This window comes from Stegodyphus dumicola, chromosome 12, assembly GCF_044657685.1.
Source record: "Stegodyphus dumicola isolate Sdum_Otavi_A_Nest chromosome 12, ASM4465768v1".
In the NCBI taxonomy this organism is placed as follows: Eukaryota; Metazoa; Arthropoda; class Arachnida; order Araneae; family Eresidae; genus Stegodyphus; species Stegodyphus dumicola.
This window is the reverse complement of record NC_140779.1, coordinates 22833398-22858161: the sequence shown is the minus strand read 5'-3', so window position 1 is coordinate 22858161 and position 24764 is coordinate 22833398. Positions and strand designations below refer to the sequence as shown.

The window sequence follows — 24764 nt, the reverse complement described above, 5'->3', positions numbered from 1 at the left end:
CAGTCACCAGACCTCAATCCAATCGAACATTTGTGGGAAAAATTGGAGAAAGGAATTCGAAAACACAATATTACGTCGCGAAATAAGCTAATTAGTAAATTGCAGGAAGAATGGGCGAAATTTACGTCGGAGGACACTGAAAACTTAGTTCAGTCAATGGCCAGACGTCTGCAAGCTGTTTTGAAGAATAAAGGATATCCTACAAAGTATTGAAGTAATGTAAAAAACTTATATTTTGCTTTTTTTTTTTTTTTTTTTTTTTTTTTTTTAAGTGTACGCAGACTTATTGGAGGGAATTTCTGAGTTTTTTTGACAAAATATACTTTTGAAAAAATTTAAAAAGTATTACACTGATATTATTTACTTTTTATTTAAGCTTACAATTTTAGCTAATAGAAGAAAAAAAAATTCAATGATTAAAATACATTTTTCTATGCTTTAAGTGTTTTTATAATTTAAAATTTAGTCTGTACGCAGACTTTTGTGACTACATTCATGCAGATTCTTGATTATTTAATTTCTTTAAATATAATGCAGAGCTCTAATATTTGGTGGCAACAATTTGAAAAATGAAACGTCGTTTATAATGAACCAACGCGAAATGTCAAAACGAAATTAACAGCCCTTCTGGCGTCAAAATGGCTAATATCGTTAAAATGCAGAATTAGTGAAAACCAATTTTATTACACGTGTGAAACAACCTCTTCGAGATATTTAAAACATTCATTCAGGAACTTCGAAGCGACATAATACAGTACATAATCCATCTGACAAGACGGTTCATCAGTGGAGCATAAGGAAATCCAGAAGCCACAGGAAATTTTCAGTAATTTGTATTTCAGTAAATTTACTATGTTTAGTAGTAAAAAAAAAAAAGCACATAAATCCATAAAGAACATATAAAAATGATTACTTAAATTTTCTATGTACATCTGAAAAGAAAATGTATAAAACATTTCAATATGAATGAAATCAGCTCATTCTTTCCAAAAGTCCCGGACCCATTTTGATGTTTAATAACTCATAAAATAACGAAGATATAAACAAATTTATGGCACTTATTGATGGAATAACTTACTATATATTTTCCTTTTCAGGTTTGAATATCTTTACTTTTTGTAAATATCGTCTGCGCGTGTGGTTTCATTTTCCAGTCTAAATATCTGTACTTTTCTAAATATCGTCTGCTTATTATTAATTGCATTTTTCTCTCTTTTGTTTTTGGCAACTATTGCAATGTTATCTTTACTTTTGATGTGTTTGTTCTAGTATTTTTGTATGTGATGTTTTATTTGACCGGATATTAAGGAAAATGCATACACCACTGACATGTTTGCCTAGCATGTACCTGGCGTGAAATTGAATATCGACTTGATATTCTCCTTGCGACGAAGGAGGCACAGTTCATTGGCGAAGGTCATGAAACTTTTTGAGTCTATCTAACCATTTATGTTATTAATTTTAATCTATCTTTATTATTTTATCAGTTATTAAACATCAAAACGGGTCCGGGACTTTATAAATACCCTGTATTTTTCTTACCAAACCAAAAAATAAAAACTTCAGGTATACATATGACGCTATGATTTAAATTAAAGGTAATACAGCAATTTTTTCTCAATACCAATATTAACGTGGCAATATGAAACGGCATTAATTATCCTAATCAAAAAACAAAAACAAACAAACAAAAAAAAAAAAAAAAAAAATCTGAAATTTTTCAGATTTTAAATTACGTCCAAAGGGGCGTTTTTTTTAACGTTTTGAGTGTTACCTTTATTTATTAAATATCATGTTCTTTGCACTTAAACCATAAAATTCAGTTCAAGAGCAATATCGCAAAATAATGTTAAATTAAGCATATCTTTAGAATTTCCGATATACACGGTATCGCGAGCTGGAGATAAAGGTTTTTTTTTTTATATATAACGTTGCCATTTCTCGCTTTTAAAGCATTGAGTTTGTAAATCAAAAATTCGTTAAAGTTTTACAAAATATAAAATCTATAATAAAACAAATTCCAAATTTGGGATTTCAGATGCCCATATTCGCAGTAGGATTTCGTCATTCCAAATTCGATGGCTCTATGTACCATTGTTTTATCACAATGCGAAAAATAGACAATCATTTATGCAGATTTTTCATTATTTAATTTCTTCAAATATAATGCAGGACTCTAACATTTTGTGGCAACAGTTTGAAAAGTGAACCGACGTTTATGAGTCCGACGCAAAATACCAAAACGAAAGCAATAGTCCTTTGGGACTGAAATCCCTTTGGACTAAAAAGTTGTCAACAGCAGTTATTTATTTAAAATGCTGACATTAACGAAATATTTTCCACATGCTATGACGTCACATGAAATCGCGTGCTCGTGCAATGTCAGGATTTACATAATAATAATACGTTTAATATTGCGAAGACTTTTTTTTTATTTCACATTTTGTAAAATTTACAAATTTTTTATTAACAAACTCTACGATTCGAAAGCGAGCAGTGGCAACAATTTTCGAAATAAAGCATTTTTTTTTTTTTTTTTTTTTTTTTTTTTTTATCTACAGTGCGCCCGTCTGTTGCCACTCGGAAAAATGGGTGCGAAAATTAGTGTTTTCAGAGTTTTTAGTTAATATCTCAGGTGATGGTGTTAATATCTCAGGTGAAGTCGTACAAAGATGGGAGCAGTCAAAATGGCTCCCACGAATTTTTGAAATCCGTTCCGGAAGAGATGCGCACAGATTTTAATAGTATAGATGCCTAATAATTCGCTTCCCCTTTTGATGCCATTTTTATTATTATTATGTGAGAAATAAGCAGATAAGAGGAAAGTTACTTTCTTCCTTCAGAAGTATACTTATTTCTCATAAATTTAGATGGGTCAAAGAATCGGATTATGTATATACCACGATATTTCGGCATTAACTTAAGCCGCAAACGATATTCAAGGCACGGCACTAAAAAGATCGAGTAAAAGCATTCGGCCGGTTGAATTACGTAACCATGATTCTAGTAATAGTTAGCGTTCGAAATACTATCTACGTGAGTATCATCAACCAAACCAACTGAAGTATATTTCAAGAGCCCGCGAAGGGTTCACAAAAATAATAATTTTTTTTTAATATATAGATTAAAAACTAGAAAAATTTTCTTTTACAGACAATTTATTATAAGGAGAGGTTAAAAAATCATAGAATACACAGAATGCTTTTCTCTTAAAGGAGGAGAAAAAAAGGAAAAAAAAAAAAAAAAAAATGGAAGCAAAATATTTTGCGATTTTCTTCCACTCCAAACTAAAAGAGTGAGGAACGGCCGAGAACAAAATCGTGGTTCTATCTGTTAGAACCACACTGTCCCGAAGAGAACTCTCTTGGCATGCTGAGAACGCATTTTCCTTAAGTGTTCTTTTCCTGGCGCCAAAACCGGTCCTCGGGGCGATTAAAGAATGTTTGGAAAAGACTTTTCAAAGTTCCGGAAGCCCCGTGTTTCCGCCTCTGAATTATAGATAGCCCGGGCGCCAGGGCTTTTGAGGCTCATAATAATTCATGGAGAGAAAGACTTCGAGAGTCCCGGTCTAATAAAAGAGCGCTCAAGAATATTTAATTTTCGGATGAGAAAAGGCCATGATACCCAGGTTAGACTAAGAGAAGATTAAAAGTGACAGCCACTTCTGGGGAAAGATCTTGAAGAAACTGTAAAGAAATCTACCAACAAAGACAAACGTTTACCAGCGTTGCACAACTAAAACATCCGCTTACTCTTCATCGAGGAAATGTTGGTAAGTATTCACGATTTCCAAAGCATTATCTTTCAAGTTACATTTAAATTAACTGAAAATGCCGGACAAAATCAACGTAGAAAAAGCTAAAATATCCTTTTAAAACCGAAACAGATACAGTTAATTCTAAATTACTCCTCTGATTAGTCATAGTTTATACTAAATTGTTATTTTGGCTTATATTTCAAAATTAGACGCCACAGAAAAATGTCCATGGACATGCAACAGAAGGAAAAAAGTTCCCTCAGTGCATCATATATATTCACGCAGAATTAATTACAAGGAGAAAATAATATTTATTTGAACTCTAAGTTTTTGCCCAAATTGACAATTTTCTTGAAAACTCAGATAGTTTTATGAATGCACATCACACGGCGAAGGGAAATTCAAGTCACGGTTAGCATGCAACAAAACGTTAACACACTTATTGTGTTCATAATTATTATAAGTGTGATGTTAAACTGCCTAAAGAAGCGGCGGAGAGTAATTGTTACTCCCTTGAAGTTGGGAAGGATTGGACCGACCATTTTGGACCGGGTTTTTTAACCGGGGTTCAAATTGGAGCTAGTGGGTGCAGATGCCGGGGCAGTGACGCGCTACCTTATAGCCTTTCCTGCCCCTGTCCGACATTGGTCACCTCATGGCACCCGCCGGTAACCAGGCTTGCCTGGGCTGAGATGTCGAACACCATCCCTGGGGTTTTATGGGTTGGAATTTCCGAAACCAACTATTTATGACACCCGGGGTTCTATCCAGCCAACTGGCTAGGCCTATGTTCTAAACAGCGTCGACTTCTGGGGTAGATAATCAGTCTTCACAGAACTAGAGCCATCGTTTATTCGGTGGTTGGTTCAGGCTTGGCAGGGACCGTATTGATAATGTCTTGTTTGCCCCCTTGGATGTGGGGACGTTACATGGTCAGATATCGAAGGTTGTCCGGGTCATGGAGGTAGGAAGTAAGACCTCCATAGTGTTACTCCCTTACCTTTCTTTTACCTCCATCGTCCGGATGAGTGGCGTCCCTCGGTCAACACTTGGAGACGGACGATGTCTGACATGTGAAGTTCCCCTGGTTGGCTGAAGGGTGTGGCACCCTCTCGGATAGCCTCTGGAGGTATGGGTACTTAATCTAAGTAGGGCTGTTTCTAACATGCCAGAGAATGGAGCCCTTATCCTCTGGTTTGTCTGCCTAAAGAAGTATTTCCGGAACCGACCATTTTATGGGAGGAGACCCAGGGTTCGATTTGGACCTTCTGGGTTTAGCTACAGGGGCACTGGCGCGCACCACATAGCCTCTCCTGTCCCTACCCGACATAGGCCTTCTCGTGGCTCCCGCTGGTAACCAGGTTCGCATGGGCTGGCTATGTTCGGATACCATCCCTGGGGGGTCGACCGGAACAATGTCTAGACAGCCTCGACTTCTGGGGCTATAATTTGACATAAAATAATCAGTTTTCACAGGACTAGAACCACTGCTTATTCGGTGGTAGGTTTAGGCTTGGATGGTAGGTTTGGCAGGGACGGTACTGGTACTGTCTTGTCTGCCCTCTGCTTGTGGGGACGACGTTACATTGTCAGATATCGTAGGTTCTCCGGGGAGGATGGGCTTTCTTTAGCAAACACTTGGAGCTCTTTCCTCCGGTTCAGTGTCTAAAGAAGTCAAAGACGAATTTTTTATTAGTTCAAAGGGGCAATTTGCCTAGAAGGACTATTAATTTCGTTTTGGCATTTTGCGTTGATTCACAATAAAAGTTGATTCATTTTTCAAATTGTTGCCACCAAATATTAGAGCCCTGTATTACATTTAAAGAAATTAAATAAAGAAGAATGTGCATAAATGCACATATGTTTCTCGCATTGTGATAAAACAACGGCACATCCAATTTTGAATAGCGTACGTTTCCACAAGAATATGGGCATCTGGAAGAGAAAATTTGAAATTTAGAATTTGTTTTATTATCGATTTCATATTTTATGAAACTTTTAACGAATTTCTAATTAACAAACTCAACGATTTCAAAGTGAGGAATGGAAACGCTGTACGACGGGGAGGAGGAGGAAAAAAAAAAAAAAAAAACACACTTTTATCTTCAGTGCGCGAGATTGTGTATCGGAAGTTCTAAAGATATGTTCATTTTAAAATTATTTTGCGATATTATTATTGAACTCAATTTTATGGTTTAAGTTCGAAGAACAATGATGCTTAATAAATAAAGGTAACACAAAAAACGTTAAGAAAACATCCCTTAGAGCGCAATGTAAAATCTGAAAGTTTTCAAAAAAGAAAATTTTTTTTCTTTTTTTTAAAATTTTTTGTTGAATTAGCCCTTTTGCCCAATACACTGAACGGGAAGATAATGAAAAACTAATTCATTAACTGCAATTTTAATTTTCATATTTTACTCTAATTAAAGAAAACAAAGTTGTAAATATTCTGAACTGAATTTAAATAGCATCTCTAGTACGACTTCATTTTCAAAAGTTGGAAAACATCAAACGATCATTTGCAAAAGTTGGAAAACATCAAACGATCATTTGCAAAAGTTGGAAAACAGGCGAATTTGCACGTAGTTGGATAGACTTGAACGAAATAATTCTCCTTAAAACGTCTCTGAGTTTCTAACTATGTCTAAGCCTGTATGCCATTACTGCCTCAGAACTAAAGAAGTTTACAAAAAGTTTAGACGGCCCGAGCGGTAAAGCCGCTGAACTCTGATAGTTCGTTTCGGAGTTCGAATTCTCGGAAACGGGCTGGCTGTATGGACGTTTTCGTGACTTTCCCCATGTGTAACGGATATACAAGCCAGTTTCCCTTAGAAAGCCTTCGAGAAAGTATCCCTCCCTTTAGGTAGATAACCCTGGAGTGCTTGCCGTAATTAAATAAACAATTAAATAACCAAACAAATATAACCTCTCGCAATTAAAAGAAAAACGAAAAGCTGAATTTAACAGAAGTTTCATTCGAAAAAAAGACACTGAAAGTAAATAATCTTCAAATGAAACAGAATTCCATAATAATTTACGAATGCACTGTTTTCTGAGGACAGTCGCAAACGCTGAAGGCAAATCTCAACAAATCGCACATCTTTTAAATAAGAACTATTCATTCAATGATCAGAGACTTTTTTACGAAAAAAAAATATTCAGAATCATTTACATTAACCATGATTAGTAACTCGGCGGGGAAAGCATGTGCTTAACCCTGAATCGATAACTGTAATATCAATACTGAATACAATTGAAATCCTGATTAAAAATCGGAAAAGAACAGTGTAACGACCCTCCCCCCAAAATAAGCATGCCAAAGGCGTTCCAATATATGTCTATCAATATACCTAGGGGGCTGGAGAAGTTTTCAGACGAGCTGCAGCCGGCCTATCTGTTTTGACGTACACTAAGCTTTAATCTCATAAATGGCGATGCCCTTCTCCAAATACCTGATGCGGAAATTCAGGGGAATGACAGGACGCTTCCTTTACTACACTCTCGCAGTTTACTAATCAGATTAAGCACGCGCGCTTTATAATAGATTAGCACTGCCTGCATATGCTAATCAGAGGCTCGGCGAGTGTGATTAGAAGATGGCAGGTGATTCAGTTTGAAAATGACCAGCCGGACGAAACAGAAGAAGCCCAGATCAGCACTTATTTAAAGAAGTCTTGCGTCTTCCACCAACGAAACAGCCTGCAATCTATATAGGATCACTTGAGGAATTAAGATAGCTATACAACAAATAAAACTATACTTTCATTATTAAGTAAAGAAAATAAAAATGGTACAAACAAGGATCTGCTCCTTCACTGAAATATTCTCCAAAGACTCAATCCAACAAACTTCTTTATTACTGCAATTTCGTAACGCTAGAAGAAATCACATTCAAATGTAAATGGCTTTGTAACAAATCTGTTTATTTTTATGGTACGCAAAAATTCAGAGATCCTTCGAAAATTAAGCTATTAAAAACCTCGGTGTTGACTGAGTGTGTTATTAGAATGTCATTCTGATATATTCGAACATGAATGTACGTATTATTCGAATCTATATCCTTGAATTTGAGTTCATAATAAAGCAGCCAATCTTCGATTAAAATTTAATAGCTGAATATTCGATTACTACCATGCTTCATTTGAACACGCATCAAACCTAATAACTGAACATTCAAATGAATACCTTCAACATGCTTCAAATCTAATAACCGAATATTCGATGAATATCTTGCTTTATCTGAACTTGAACCAAATCTAATAAAGGAATATTCAATGACTACATGCTTCATTTAAACATACACCAAATCTTATAACTGGATATTCGATGACTACATGCTTCATATGAACATGTACCAAATCTAATAATTGAACATTCGATGACTACATGCTTCATATGAACATGTACCAAATCTAATAACTGAATTACTCGATGAATATCTTGCTTCGTTTGAACATATAAACGAAATCAAATCTAATAATCTTCAAATCTAATAACGAAATATTGGATGATTACATGATTCATATGAACATGTACTAAATCTAACAACTGAATATTCGATGAGTATCTGATTCGATGACTCTGAGGTTCAATGAATACTTACCGAGTGGACTATACAATATAAAAAGGCACAGACCGATTAGACTAGAATGATACCTATTCAGATTCATTTCTTTGATACCTATTCATATTTGTTTGTCTGCGTTAACCATAAGGCCGATTGGCCGATTATCATCGGCCAGGAGGGTTGCAGCAACCTATTCATTTCTACTGCAAAACAGAAAGAAATGCAAAAGAAATTCTAAATGAAAAAAAAAAAAAAAAAAGAAGAAAAAAGAAAGGTTTCAGATTTTAAATTACGTCCAAAGGGGCTATTTTTTCACCATTTTGTGTGTTACAATTATTTATTTATTTATTAAATATCTCGTTCTTCACACTTAAACCATAAAATTCAGTTCAAGAGCAATATCGCAAAATAGTTTCAAATTGAGCATATCTTTAAAATTCCCGATACACAGTCTCACGCGATGGAGAAATCGTGCACTGTTGCCATTCCTTACTTTGAAATCGTTGAGTTTTAAGTCAAAAACTCTTTAATGTCTAACAAAATACGAAATAGATAACAAAAGAAATTCCAAATTTCACATTAGGGCTTCCAGATGCCTATGTTCGGTGGAGGATTACGTTACTCAACATTTGATGGCTCTAGGTACCGTTGTTTTATCACAGTGCGAGAAACATACATACTGTATTTATGCAGATTCTTCATTATTTAATTGCCATTGTTCGCTTTGAAATCCTTGAGTTTCTTAAACAAAAATTCGTTAAGTGTTACAAAATATGAAATTTATAAAACAAATTCCAAATTTCAAATTTGGGCTTCCAGATGCCCATATTCGCAGTAGGATTACGTCATTCAAAACTGGATGGCTCTAGGTACCGTTGTTTTATCACAATGCCAGAAACATACATACATTTAAGAAGATTATCGCCCTGCATTATATTTTCTTCATTATTTAATTTCTTTAAATATAATACAGGGCGATAATATTTGGTGGCAACAATTTGAAAAGTGAAACGGGATATTTAGAGTGATTCGACGCAAAACGTAAACAACAGTCCCTCAGAGACAAAACCCCTTTGGACTAAAAAAAATCTTGAGATACATTGAAATAAATGTTTCCCTATTCTGTCAGCAAAGATCTTTTTATGCCAAGACAGTGAATGAAGAATAAAGAAAAAATGCCAATTATTGTTCTCTTGCCATAATTAATATAATTCTTGTTATTTATTTATTTTTAATTATCATTAAAAATTATGAATGGAAACGTAATAGAAACTGATAAGTAAAATATATTCAAAAACGTATTCTAAATACATTCAAAAACATATTCTAACTATATTCAAAAACAGTAATATCGTCGACAATAATGTTGACAAAAAATGTAGATGTAAAAACATCACTAATAAAGATCGAGTTATTAATTAAACTATGATTTATTTACCCAAATTAGAAATGATAAGAAGAGAGAAAAGAACGGTACATCACGCGTCTTCATTCGTCATCGTTAACATCTCGTCTGCGCGCTCATCAAGACGGCGCGTGAAAGTTACGTCATACAATTAACAGTTGCATTGCCATTTCCCATAATAATGTATGCGAAAAACCTTCCTCTCGCTTATTTTTATCGAAGCAATGCTTATTCTGGGAAGGCGGAAGTTGTTAGTTCCTTATTGGTTCGAATAAACAAAAAATATTTTAAATAACAAATAAGCTGAAAATGATGAAAGACTTATGATTCAAAAATGAATTTAGTCTTAATTTTTTTTTTTTTAATTTTTAGGGCTATTAAATATTTATCACGTTTTTAGATATCTGCACTTAATTTACATATGCTTTCCGATTTTAAATGATATTGCAAACTAATTCGCAACAATAATTAATCGTGTATTCATATACAATTGAATTTTCATAATTTAAAACTTAAATTAGCTTTATATATTAGATAATATTTGTTAAAATTCTAATTTACACGTATTATATAACACACAAATTCTGCACTACTTTTCAACGGTTATTTCTCATCAAATTGAAAAATTATGATTAGATTTCAGCACTTTAACGAAATAATTATTATTTCGCAAATTATTATTTTTTTCTTAAATAAAATTTCCTTTATTTGCTTTCATGCACTCAAAATTGGAACATGTGCTAGAAATTGACAGTATAACTATAAATTTAAACAGCAATTTATATTCAAGTTTTTAAGACGGAAAATTAGGATACAGCTTAAAGCGAATATTTTAACACCCAATTCCTCAATAAGTTAGAAGGCTTTCTTTATATTAGAACCTATTCAAGAAATAGAAACGCTTCTAATTTTTTCAATGCCTATAATGCAATCATCTTTATTCATTATTATTTTTCCATTTTTTATCCCAAAGCGACAATTTACCCACACGGGCTCTTATTTTCGTTTTGGCATTTTGCGTCGTCCATTAAAAAATGGCGTTTCACTTTTCAGATTGTTGCCACGAATATTAGAGCCTTGCATTATATTTAAAAAAATTAAATAATGAAGAAACTGCATGAATTTTTCTCGCATAGTGAGAAAACAAAGACACCTGGAGCCATCAAATCTTGAATAAAGCAGTCATCCAATCAAATATCGGCATTTGGAAGCCCAAATTTGGCTTCCAAATCCCATCATTTACTTCATATTTTGTTAAACTTTAACGAATTTTTGATTAATAAACTCAACGATTTCAATGGCAACACTACGGTGTGGGAGGAGGACATTTTCATCTCCAGTGCGCAAGACAAATGTATCAGAAATTCTAAAGATATGCTCTTTTTACATATTTTTTGACAACGCTGTTGAACTGAATTTTATGATTTAAGTGCGAAGAACATCATATTTAGTAAATAAAATGTAAGACATAAAACGTTAAAAAAAAGCGCCCCTTTGGGCTAATATAAAATCTGAAAGCTTCTGGATTTTTTTTTTATTAATTTTAAAATTCTACTGAAACTTAATTCAAAATAATACGGTATTTATTAGAAACTTACTTAATTATTGTTTAAAACAAACCAATAAATTAGAACTATTATTAAACTTATTTATTAAATTTTATTCATTGCAAAAACTTAAGATATAGACCACAATGAGTTTCACTTTCTTGGCACCATAAAAATTCTAATAATTACCTCATTTCCTACTTGAAAAGCCACAATGCAAACACCACCTACGAAGAACCTTCGTTATACCCAAGCCACTAATCAGGCAATACAAAAAGTCCGCTGCTAAAATTACACACAAAAAAGTCACTGGATAAAAACAGTTTTCATCGAATAAAGAATGTCGGAAGACCTACCTCAATGGCACCCGACAGAATAAATTCCGAACGGATTTATGATACAAAAAACTTGCAACCATGAAAATAATAACCCAAATAACACTTCACCGAGCACCGAAGTGTTCCAGAGCCGAACAGACGAGCCCAGAATTTTCTTTTCTTCATTCAAACTTCGACGCGCACGTCGATTGAACTTTTCGACCCAGAACCTTCTCGGTACGCTCCGATACCCGTCGACGGACATGTGAGTGATATTAATAAACAGTAAGGGGGGAGGGAATGGGTCGGCGGTGACGCTAGAGTGGGTGCAATCATTAAGAGTTGGAAGGGTGTCGCGGGTTGTGTTGCTTAAAACCACGGGAACGAGAAACGAAATGATGGATGGAGTCGGACGAAACTTACAAGACCATGGTATGTACACATCTCTACTCTATGCTAGAAAAAAATTAAAATATGCTTAGTGCCATGGGAAAATATGATGGAAAGGCATTTAAACATTAAAAAAAAAAAAAAAAAAAGTAAAAAATAACATAATCATTATAAAATACCCGACACTCTCTGGGAAATATTTTCAGCTCATTCGTTAAGATGCTTATAAGAGAACGACAGTTAAAATCCGATGTGTACACCACATGACTTCCTTGTACGGAATATTAAATTACACGCAATTTTCCCGCATTTCATTTAAACATATTTAATTAACATAATAACGAATTTTGACTTCGATAGCGTATAAACCACAATAGAATAAATGCACTCTTTAAAGTTCACTATATTTATTTATCATAGCGACACTTCGGCGCTACGTTCACTTAACTGCATTAACATTCATTTTATAACTCAAGAGTGCACAAAAATTACATCATTTGAAGAATTACCACAAGTTCAATTCAAATACTATAATAACATCAAGTGTGGTTTAGGCACTTTGTTAAAATTATTTGAAAGTAGAAACGATGTGACTTTTTTTTTTTTTTTTTTTTTTTTGCTCATGCACAATGTAAAAAGATAGGAACGATGTGACTTTCTTCCCGCTCCTGCACAATGGAAGGGAAAGGAAAATAGGTTGCCATATATTATTAAGAAGTTCGCCAAGTAAATTATTTTTAGCGAAACCTGAAAAAGAAAACGCGCCAATATAAATTTTTCAATTTCTCAGTAAATTTTGCACGAAATTTTACAAAATTTAATATTTAGGCACAATTTAAGTCGTAGAATCGAAATATAGAAAGTTATCAGCTGCTATTAAAAATAGCAGCCATTTTTGATACTAAGAACTTCATTTTAACTTCTTAAAATCCAATCACTTTTGATTTTAGCGCCTTTGATATGTAACAGTGACTACTATTTTAACAGTTAATTCTTCATTTGCAGATTACGTAACAAGACCAAGTTACAGTTAAACTGTATGACAGCACGGCTTAACAGTAACTCACACAAAGCACACAGACTTCAAGACAGTACGAAGTAGACGAATGTCCTTCATTTATTCTTAGTTTTATTCTAGTTCTGCCCAAGAATATGTCAATTCCAATTTTGCAGTCTTTCGAAAATAAACGAAAACGAAACAACAGAATGAAACGAAGAAATACAAAACACGAAAGAAAAATTCCAAAGTCGTTCCCACGGATTCGAAGAAGTGGGGTGCTGCACACGCGGAAATGAAGATGACGAAGAAGAAGAATTTATTAAAAGCCGTAAAAATGCAAATGGCGCATTAAAATTCATGCGAGGAACACGAGACAGAATACTAGTGGCAGAAAGAGGCTGAACAGACCACTAGCTTTCTCTTGAAAATATTTTTCTTTTCTCTTTTTACCTCTGGACGTTATAAACTACAGACTCTGTCATAAAACCAAAAACACTTAAAAAAAAGGGGGAAAAAAAAGAAAAGCAGGGAGTTAAAAAGTAAGGCAGGAAACATGTGCTCTTGACTTTCACCGCATTTTCGAACGCATTTAAATCTTTTGGGTTAAGGAATCTGGCAATGCGAACTGAGCTATGAAGTGTATTTTGAACTTCTTTTCTTCCTTCGCTTTCTCCTTTTTCTTCGCAGTTTTTAAAAGAACTAAAAATTTGAGGATTCCATAATGACAGAAAAAGCGATAAATATGAAGAATAGCTGCTGACGCGAAAGAAGTTTGATACTCAAATGTGGCGATAATGTTAGAAACGAAAAGTAAAACTACACAAATAAAAATCTCTTCTCGGAGAAGTCTTCTCTTTTGTGTATCAGACAACCCTGCCACTGTTGATTCAGATTTCTTATCCGCTTGCGCAGCATCGTATAATGTACACAGCGAGGGGGGGGGAAGTCAGTTCTATATATTTCGTTTTACTGCGCCGATTGACGAAATTCTTTTCATCCCTCGAAGGCGCGACTTAGGCTATGTATTAGATTTATATATAGCATTGTTCTAACATGGGTATTTTCACACAAAATCGGACTTTATCTGAAATAACAAACCAATTTTTTCCATATTTCGATTCTACGACTCAAATTATGAGAAAGTACAAAAATCTGTACAATTCGCACGAGTAGTTTTAAAAAACTAGCTCTTAAAATTTTAGCTCCTCAATGTTAATTGAGTTGCCGCCCAGTCGGTATGGTGGTCAGGGAAGCTGACTGCGATGCCGAAGGGCCTGGGTTCGAATCCCGGAGAAAGCATAGCTGTAACTGTCCGTCCCAGGAAAGGCGATGGTAGCCTATCTATTAGGTGCCTCCATAATAAAGAGACCACTACATCCGGCCTTGTATAGATTAATGGACTGGGTTACATTTGTAATTGTTCACAATACGCCATGTGGGAAAAATTTTTTTTAACTGAGTTTGGCATATAATATTAATATCTCTTATTTTATTAAACTTATTCGTTTCTTCCTTTCACATTCCGAAATTTGGGCTCATTCCAAATAAAATTCGCACATTTTTTATGATTTATTTTTAAATAATTTTTATAAATTTTTCGAAAAAAATTTTGAAGTATAATCCATAAAATTTTTACCATCGTCTTAAAGTAGATGTATTTCTAAGCATACCAGCAAAACTTTTTTTAAAAATTATTCAAAATTTCCGTAGATATATATGAATTTATATATTGACCCGTTCTGAAGTTTGGCTTAATTTGTTGAAAGTGATGATAACATCAAATGTGGTTTAGGCAAAGGAGAATGATGTGATTGACCCGCTCTGAAGTTTGGCTTAATTTGTTGAAAGTGATAACATCAAATTGGTTTAGGCAAAGGAGAATGATGTGAATTTTTTCCGCTCAAGCACAATGTAAAAAGGTAGGAGTGATACGACTTTTTTTCCGGTCCTTCACAATGGAAGGCAAAGGAAAATAAGTTGCCATATATAAGTTCGCCAAGTGAATTATTCTTGGCGCAAACTGAAAAAAAGGACGCCTATATGAATTTGTGAATTTCTCCGTAAATTTCGGCCCAAATTTAACAAAATTTAATATTTAGGCATAATTTCAATCGTAGACTCAAAATATGGAAAAAAACTTGGCACATTATTTCAGAAAAAGGTCCCATTTTGTGTCAAAATATTTATGTTAGAACAATGCTATATATAAATCTAATATATATCCTAAGTCGCGCTTTCGATGCATGAAAAACGAAATTTGAATTTCTTCAATCGGCCCAGTAGAACAGGAGATATAGAACTGTCAGCCCTCCTTTTTCTTGCGCAATGCACATATGTTTTCTATAAGTATGCTCAGTACTGTTTTGGATGACATATATGTTTATCTACTTAAATTCGACATAATTATTGTTGGAGAAATTGAATTCATTGAATATATTTTAAAGTAACAGTTCTGACGTTTCGGAAGTAAAAGACTAATATACATCATCAATTGTCATTTAATTCATACTAATGAATAATTTTTGAATTTTGTCGCCAAACGGTGATTTCTTGCCAAATGTGGCAATCCTACCTTCCTTGCTATTTTATGGTAACCCTAAAACTGCTTTGCGGGGAAGCTATCTTACCGCGCCTGGACATTTCGTAACAATATTTTCATTTTAAAATTTATTGTGAAATTTGGGCTTGTTTAAGAAAGATCAATTTCTTTCTGTATGTCATTTTTCACTTAGCTTTAAACGTAAATTAGAATCCACTTTTAATTTTCTTCTAATTCCTCGCCCCCAAATATAACATGGAAGAAAATCTTTTGTTCACACAAATAAGTTGCGCAGAAACGGAATAAAAATTTAATAGCATTATTTTGAAATGACTTAACCCTCCCCCCCCCCAGTTCAGCCTAAAGTTAACAAGTGTCTCTTATTTTTGAAATCTTCAGCTACAGTTCAATCACAGAAATTTTTTTTTTATCAATTGTTCATTTTCTTCACGAGATTTTTTTAATTTAATAATTCAAAATACTTTGGTTTTTTGCGTACCACCTATATTTCTCTTACTACGTACCACCGTTTCAGAATCGCTAATATAGCATTTAATGGCTATCTGTTTTGGGAGGAATAGCTTTGCGAAGAGGTTTCGTATTGGATTCGAATGAATTATTAGATTAAAACAATGCACATGTAGGCTGTCTTTCAAAGCTGATCTCAATTTTCACTCCGAGATGTTTGAGGAAATAGAATCCTGTTAACAGATCACAATCACAAACAACCACATCTCGATCGAGATTCGAAATCAAATTCCAATTGGTAGGACCCCACCTCCATTAACCACTTCATCGTTCCAGAACATGGAGCTTTTTGTGAGTTACTTGACTAAGGTAAAGGAATAAAAAAAAAAAAAAAAAAGAGTTACTTGATTAACGGGGGGGGGGGATATCAAAACGGCTATTTGGATCAGTGGAATGGAAACTGGGCCGTATTTACATTACGCATGAGGAATATCACAAAAGCCCTCATGCAGCCGGTATGCTCCGTCTAAAAAAACAGAGAGAGGAACTAACTACTTGGACTCGCTTCCTAAAGGAAATCGGACACAAATTCCATAACGCAAAAGAAAAACGAAAAAAATAATCAAGTTTCTTCTCATTCAGTTCGTTCATCTACCAAGAGTACAGAACTAACAGTGAAAGATCGATTCATTCGGTGCCAACCTAACAGAAATTATTTCTATATTATAAGTATCTTAACATACATTCAAAGATAAATGCAGTTGATTGGATGTTACAATACATTAAATTTTGATGGTAATTAGAAAATCGTGAAAGGAAACAATGCAGCGCATAAAATCTACGATTAACTGGAATTTGTGCACTGTGTTCTTGATATCACAAGATTTGCATAGACATGTTATTAAATTACGTTGAGAAACACAATGATATTATTGGTAAAGGATGTCTCAAAAAAGGCCTGTTTTTACTTCTCTGTACGAAGTAAAAGAAGTATTGTAATCACGAAAAATTCCGGGTATTATATTTAAAAAAAAAAAAAAATTTTACCACTATCGAATGCAATTTAACGATGTTTCTGCGCGGCATTGGTATGTCTTAGAACGTTGAAATTGTATATATGGGACTGCTATAACATGCAGTTGTGCACCTCCTATTCATCATTCGGCCGTACCAAACGTATATATACCCACTCTGTTATTAGGCTCAGCGAGGTAAATTTTTTTTAAATCTTATATGTAGGTAAATTGTGCAATTTTTGGCTCTAAAAACTATCATGTTGTTATTATCTTCCGATTAAGTTTTTTATGCCTTTAGTTAATCTGCATGCAACAGTTGTAGAATTATCAACAATTAATAAGTTGTTTAAGTGCAGCTAAGTCTAAATTTTAAAAAGTATAGCAGTAAAGTATAGCAGTCATATTTGTCTATACTGGAAACTTAGCAGAATAGTGAGTTAAGTCTTTCTGTACCTTCAGTGTCTTTTTGCCGAGTGACACCAAAAGGAAACGTTTAGTTTTGTGCACCAAAAAATCTGCTTTCTTGCCCGCCGGCCGAGTTGCTTGTTTTTGCGTAGAAACTGTAATTTTAATTGTAATTTTTTTTAACGTTTTAATTCTATTTGGCGTTTTATGTTTTTCTATACATTTCAATTTTTAATGAAGATATGAATTTTCATGTATTTTCGCATTGTCGCGAAATGGGAACTGAATTTATTGAATGAGAAATACACCTCTAATGAAATTCGAGGAAAAAAGTTTACATGAAATGCCGGGGAAAAATGCGTATAATTTAATATTCCGCACAAGGAAGTCATGTGGTGTACACATGATAATTTTTAAAAAAGAAATTTTTGGTGGAATTACGTTACATGCGAAGATAATCATAAGAAAATGCAAGCAACCAGCAAGTTCTACATGAATCAAAAGCTGAGAAAATGCTACAAGCATTCAAGTTCTACAAACGGCCACTGGAACACGTATCTACCACTGGCACATGTAACCTAGGTTCAGTTGCTAACATGTTCACATCTTGCTTGTTTTATCTCTCGGAAATAACACACTACGATACAAAAGCCTTTCTAAACATACTTCTGGGGTGATGCAATTTCTTAACGATTCTAAACCACGCCGTTTCTACTCTGGAAAAAGTTGGAAAATATCTACGTTGCACCAGATCTTCGCTGCTGCCTGTAGTTGGTTGTCTCTTTCTCTCAGTATTCACTTCCCTACTCGGTTCTTAAATGTAGACAGAAGGAAGGAAAGAGAAGTTCGTAAATTCTTAATTCTTCCACGCCCTACAGTGCGCCGCGCACTTCGAAAACTGCATTAAGGTGCCACTCCCATCATCCCCGCTTTCTTCGAAAGGAAGGCTCGTAAAGTATGTAAATAAATAACGGAGAGGAATTTTAAAGCAACACGCAAGTCCCGAAGACGCTAATAAAAAAGAGGGTTTTGTTTGTTTATGCGCGCGATAACATCTGTGTTTGCTGATGTCCCCCTCCTCTGCACTACGGATTACAAGCTGGGTCTTGCGGCTGATTTTGTCATCTTGTTAATGCTCTCAACTTAAAGACAGTTTGTTCTCTTAACGCTGCAAAACGGATAAGGAGAAATAATGCGATCATCGGTAAAAGACAACCTGCATGTGGGCATACATTATGCTCTTATTATTTCGGGGAAAAGCGCCATTAAATCAGGCAGAAAATATGCGAAAATTATTTGGAGATAAAGGTACACTTTCATCCCCCTCTCACGAAAACACGGAAAGGGTTCAAATTTATAACACACGGCTATAATTTTTGTTCGCCTTGATAGATACTCTTAGCAGTGCTTTAACTATAATCTTATATATATGCGGCGTGAGTGTTTGTCGCCGATAGGTTATTGTTGCCACTCAAAAACGAGTGCGGAAATTAATGTTTTCGCAGTTTTTAATTAATATCTCGGCCAATTAAAGTCATACGAAGATGAAAACGGTGTCGATGGATTCGGAGAATTTTTTGGAATCCGAAGATACGCGTCTCGAATTTCAACTCGGCGCCGTTCCGTAGATATTCGAGAAAAAGAATTTGGCACGTAGCCAAATCCTTCTAATAGGGAAAAACCAAGAAAGAAAGTGAAAAATGTAGGGAAAACTTAGTTTTTAATTAATATCTCGGCTAATTAAAGTCCCACGAAGACGCGAATGATCAAAATGGCGTGCCACGGACCTGCGGAATCCAACGGTGTGCTTCGCTAAGCTCGGGAGCCAGCCGTTTCGGAGGAGATGATGTTACTTCATCCCATTCTGTTTGTCGCCGATAGTTTATTGGTTGCTTGCGCAACTGTACTAGCAACAGGTTAGCACAATGTATAAATAATATTCCTATTTCTTTCCACCATGTAATAACTATATCATTTTTGCTTTCTTTAAGTGTCATTTGGTAGCATTTTAGAGGTTTTTTTTTTTTTTTTTTTTTTGGGGGGGGGGGGTTCTAAAAACGGTCAGTACTTTTTTCCCTCAATAAAATGGTAATTACTGTTTTGCTTTCTGCCGTTTCGGTTTACAAAAGCTTTCAAAGGAATAATCAACTTCGTTAAATTAAGAATAGAGGCTACGTTATTCTTTCTTAAGATATCATTCTTTTTTTTTGCAAGAAATGGGTTATCGGTTTTTGCGAGTAAAATCATTTGCTTTGCTTGCTTTTTGTTTCGACTAATTTAATAATTTCGTTCGCGAAAACTACCAAGCGAAAGCAGGATCAAAAGTAACTACATCTACTTAAAATCAAAACATCCGAATTTCTGGATTCCTAACAGAAGAGTCCGAAATGCCTGTCAAAAACAATTTGAATCTCTGCCAAAGGCAAGAGGGAAAAAATACTTAAGATGCTGCTGTTTTATATCCATTCTCCCTGGTATAAACTGCTTTCTCCACTGGCAGAAGAGAAATATACGGAAAGAGAGGAAATTATTCCACCCTAAAGCGGGCGATCCTATTTAGGTCGCTGGCAAAACAGACGCCCAGATGCCCCTAAGCATATGCATTGCATGAAATAGAGAAATGGCAAGAAGGGGAACGAGACGCTTTTATTATTATATGGCGAAGTTGGCAATGACCATTTTTCGCGCATAACCCAGGAATGTGGCAACAAAAATATGATACTTTAATTCGAGAATTTGTTCCAAATGCACAAATTTTATGGAACGTGATTTAGTAAAACGGTACCTTTTTACTTCCCTGTACGAAGTAAAAAGGAAGTACTGTAATCGCGAAAAGTTTAAGGTAAGTTTAAAGTTTAAGGTAATTATAAGTATTCGAAACTATTGCTTGATAGCGATAAAATTACTGCCTTTATTACAACAAGCAGTTGGTTTTTTTAATTTTACTCAACATATCTCACAATTTAGATATGTTAATCTGCGGTGTAATTATTAATGAATGCTCGTAAATTGCATTTTGTAGCAAAATATACGCTACAAAATGTACCTACCTAGTCTTTCGGGGCCTTTCATCAGGTCTTACAACGTAATATTTGAAAAAAGAGGATTAGAAAATTAACTGTAACCATTAACTAAGCATGGTTGTCTAAGCTTGTATCCCGTTAAAAGAAGAACTTTAGCTGTGTTGAAGCAGCGAAAATTCTTAATCCAAATACCTGTTAAAACCCGCCTCTGGTATATAGTCACAGTAATAATATTTATTACAGGAATCTATAAAATTTAACAAACAAATAATTATTCTGTTTAAGGGGACTCGGTACCTTTTGAATGATCTTTTTTTTTTTATTTAAGCACTTTCATCTACTTTTTATGAATAATATTAAGTGGTTTTATGAGACAAAATGGTTTTAAGCTGAATAAAAATTTTCTTGCTATTAATTTTTGTTTAATTTGAATTTTTTAAAAAAAATTCAACAATTAAAAATTCTTTCTTCTTCCTCAATTTTCAAAATTTTTGCTTCAAATTTTTTTATTGTATTCATAATAGTGTTCTTAATAATTTTACGAACCGATTTTTTCAATTAAGAATTAGTTTCTGAGAAAAAAAATAAAAAGCACATTTTTTATATAAAAATTTTAAAAAAATATGGTTTCAGTGACATTTTTACTTCCAATAATTTTTCTTTTCACTATTTTTCAAATCCCATCCTTGATTCTATTTAGTATATAATTTTAAATAAGCAGTAAATTTATTAAATAATTTGGTCCATATCTGAACAAATTTTAGGACTTCAAGTAAAAGGACATATTAAAAAATTGCAAACTGAGAAATCGCAGTTTAAAGAATGTAAACTGTTTGGACGGTCATTAAATCATTTCCAATTTCTTAAAAATTTTATTACTGAATTTCAATACATATATATATTTATAATAAAACTTAGCACTGCTCAATTGATTAATATGAATATAAATTACAAGCTTTTGTTTAAAACCTTATCTGGCTAGAAATACTGCAAAAACATCATAAAATGCAAGTAGAATTTTCCTTTACCTGTTTTTGTTTTTTAAAATAATCTCAAAACAATTTTAATGCATCAATTAATTATAATATATTTTCTAAAACGCTCATAATCATTATTAATAATATTAATTTGTCGTTTTATTCATTTTTTAAAAAGCAAAATTTGAAATTTTAACGGACATAAAACATTTTATTTAAAACCACTTAGCAGCTTATGTGATTTCTTCTCTTATTTTAGCCATTTGTTCTCGTATATAAATTCCATTTTAAATTAATTTATGTGCATTTTAATTAATTAAAAAGTTTAATGTTTGTTCCAGCACTATTTTAATAATGCTATGGTCAGAAATTTGATCACTTTCATTACACCACCTCTTTCTATTCGTATCTAATCACAGATAATTTCAACTTTTGAATAAACATAGCATTTTTGTTGACTGATAATACATATAAAATTATTTGCTGAGCTCAGTATAAATATATAAACTTGCCAGTTTAAAGGTGAAATTTTTTTTTCCCAACTTTAATTTGTATTTAAATAAATCAGTATATACGCATAAATAGAGTTTTTTGATAGTTGGAGTCATATTTACACTCCTCTTCATTTACACTGATTTTTAGTAAGTTACTGAAAAAATTAAGAAGTCAAAAAAAAAAAAATAAATAAATAAATAAATAAATAAACACTGAGGGGGTGTGGCATTTAAAGGGGTGTCAAAATTTTAAAAACCTTTTTACAGCATTTATTCGAGTCAGATCATTTCAAAATTCCTCTTCAGTATAGTAAGTGTATTAAGGTACTTTTTCAGCAAAAAATTTTAAAATCGGTAATTTCATTGACTTTTGGGGTACCGAGTCCCCTTAAATAGTTATGCATGATTCAAGAATACGGATGTCTTTGAAAAAAATTAGAGAAATCAACATGAAGAACCGCCCCCCCCCCCAAAAAAAAACCCATTAACCTCAAATTATAAAATCTAGAAAAAAAAATTTTTTTTCTTTCAGCCCAAAGGAGCAATTTTCCGAGAAGGGCTATTAATTTCGTTTTGGCATTTTGCGTTGGTTCACTATAAACAGCGTTTCACTTTTCAAATTGTTGCCACCACACATACAGCACAGCACTACATTTAAAGAAATTAAATAATGAAGAACCTGCACGAAGGTATGTACATTTCTCGCACTGTGAAAAAACAACGGTATCTAGAGACATCAAAGTGTGAATAACATAGTCCTCCACTCGGACATCTGGAAGCCCGAATTTCGAATTTGTTTTTATTATCGATTTCATATTTTGTAAAACTTTAACGAATTTTTGATTAACAAACTCAACGACTTCAAAGCGAGCAATGGCCACACGGTACGGGGGGAAAAAAAAAAAAAAAAAAAAAAAATTATCTCTAGCGCGCGAGACTGTGCATCGGAAATTCTAAAGATACGCTCATTTTAAAATTATTTTGCGATATTGCTGTTGAACTGAATTTTATGGTTCGAGTACGTAGAACATGATATTTAATAAATTAAGGTAACGCATAAAACGTTAAAAAAAATAATAATAAAAATAAAATAATTTTTTAAAAAAAGGCCTCTTTGGATGTAATTTAAAATCTGAAACCTTGCAGATTTTTATTATTGCTTATTTATTTATTTATCTATTTTAATATTTATTTTCATTCTAATGCTGAATTAAAAAGAAAGAAAAGGAATTGGTTAATCTTCGGATTATGGTAACTTGGCGATTTTTTGGCGACCAACCCTGCTACAGCAACCTGCTAGTTTTTTTTTTTTGTTTGTTTGGACGCCATTTTGTTTTCACGAAGTAAAGGCTTCCCCCCCCCTCAACATTTTTTCCCAACAAATCTGCTAGCCGAATTACGCTTATGCTAGAACTTTTATGGAACAAAAGTGCTTAATCATGACGAAGATTAGGTGCGAAATTGGGAGAAAGTGCAGAATCGCCCCCTGCTTGCCGCGTTTCTAAGAATTGCACATACACGATATCATCCATGCACACGTCGATCTATTTTCACTTAAAAAACTATCCCAAAATTGCACAAAAATGGCCTTGCGCACACTCTTGACTTTATCTATGTACACTGCTAAAGTCCTAGCTAGTAACCTTTATCGCCTTACCAAAATGTCGCCAAACTACCTGTTACCATATTCCAAAGATTAGCCAAGGAATTTTTTTTTTTTAGCCAGAATTTAAGAACGAGTATCGAGAGAAAATTATGAATCTTCGTGGCTGGAGTGACAGATATGCAACGCAAATGTACACTACTATTGACAAAGGAAGCCAGGAGTTTGCGAATTTCAAAACAATAATTCAGTTTTGCATTTTTAACCCACAATTTAACCGACTACCAGAAAAACCAATGTATATTATCGCTGAGACAACTGTATCCTTCCTTTCACATTAATCGATTTCTAAACACATCTGACTTTTCGGAAAGGTTCATTGGCCCCATCCTTTGTAAACATTATTCTTGCGTAACCTAGATACATTGTTATCATTGGCCGAGTTAAAAACTATTCCTGGAACGAAAACAAAAGCTTTTCCTTTTACAGAATGTTATCGAAAGTTAACGGAGAAAGAACAAAATTTCAGCCATTTATATTTTCAAGGAATTTAAATTGTGGCATTTACATACAACAAGAATATCAAATTTCTGGCACTGAAACGTATCCCACCACACGAACTTTACACTAAAAATTATTCCTTTTTACAATGTTCGAATCAAAACACTGCTCATATTTCACATAAAAATTTTATTCATTTGCTTTAAGAATAAACTGCATTCGACTGTTATCATAACGTTACCTCTTTGAAATATATTCAGGTCGTAAAATAATTCCAGTTTTTACCCGCGGCATGTCGTGAAACGAATTATTCGCAAATTCGGGGTTATTATTATACATAAAATTTTACAAATCAACTATATCAGAACGACTTTAACTGAACCAAATGGGCACAGAAATTTCATAAAATATATTCTTTTTTGTCGGACAACGGATAATCAGGTCTATTTTCCTCAAAATTTTAAATAGTAATTTTCATTCAGTCAGTTTCGACAGCTATGTTATTTTTTAATATATTTCGAAGCAATAAACTTCCAAATTTCCATTTTACAATTATTTATTTTTTGATTTAAAGCACATAAAAGCGCATTATACATTTATTCTTTTATTATACATTTATTTTATTATATATTATTATTTATTTATTATATATTTATTTATATTATTAAAGACATAAAGTAAGAAATTTAGAAACAATTTTACCAAAGACCAAAAATTGAAATTCATAATTAATAACTTTCAAAAAAATCTTATAA

At 33.5% G+C, this 24764-nt stretch overlaps 1 protein-coding gene across 9 annotated transcripts in view; it reads right to left on the bottom strand.

Moving 5' to 3' along the window:
• LOC118198476 (plexin-A2-like) overlaps positions 1–24764 on the bottom strand; it is a 1098378-nt gene that overhangs the window by 440058 nt on the left and 633556 nt on the right. The window lies entirely within an intron of this gene.